Source organism: Pteropus vampyrus, unplaced genomic scaffold, assembly GCF_000151845.1.
Source record: "Pteropus vampyrus isolate Shadow unplaced genomic scaffold, Pvam_2.0 Scaffold250, whole genome shotgun sequence".
In the NCBI taxonomy this organism is placed as follows: domain Eukaryota; kingdom Metazoa; phylum Chordata; class Mammalia; order Chiroptera; family Pteropodidae; genus Pteropus; species Pteropus vampyrus.
Window position 1 is genome coordinate 859,546 of NW_011889031.1, and position 679 is coordinate 860,224.

Below are 679 nucleotides of genomic sequence, written 5' to 3' on the forward strand. Positions count from 1 at the left end.
CCCCCCCACAGCAGGGGGGTGCAGCTGAGAGCAGGGAGCGGGGAGGGAGGGATCCGGGGCCAGCGGTGGGGTCTGACGGACGCGCAGTCAGAAGCTGGGGGGTCTCAGGGTCCCCTGCGTTGGCCGCATGGGCCCGTCCGGAGGCAGAGGGCCCCTGGCTTCGGGGATTCCCACGCAGAGTCCAGACAAGGGGCTCAGCCTCGGGAAGGGCCTGGCGCGACTCTGCAGCCCTTACGTTTTGAGGACTTGCTCGAGAACCAGGAGGGCTCCCTGCCAGGTGTCCGTGCCATGGTTCCCACCCCAGGTTCAGAGAAGAAATGTACGGCGAGCTGGGCCACTTGATATGGTCCTTCTACACCTTCCTATGGTGCTATGTGACCCTGCCCGGGCTGCTGGCCCTCCTCACCATCTGCCTCATCCATCTCTACCAGAGGACGCCCCCCCACTACATCGCCTGGAACAGCAGCGTGGTGAGCCGCCCTGAGCCCGCACCCCGCCCCCACTCTGGGGACCCTTTGTCAGATCTCCCACCCCATAGGACCCTAGATCGGGGCTCCAACTGTCCCTTTAAGAAGCTTCCCGGCCCTCGGGGCATCTGATCCTCTGAGTCACTGTGGACTAAAACCCCCCTCCCCCACCTCATCCTCCCACCCCGGACCCCCCGCCCCCATCCAGAGCC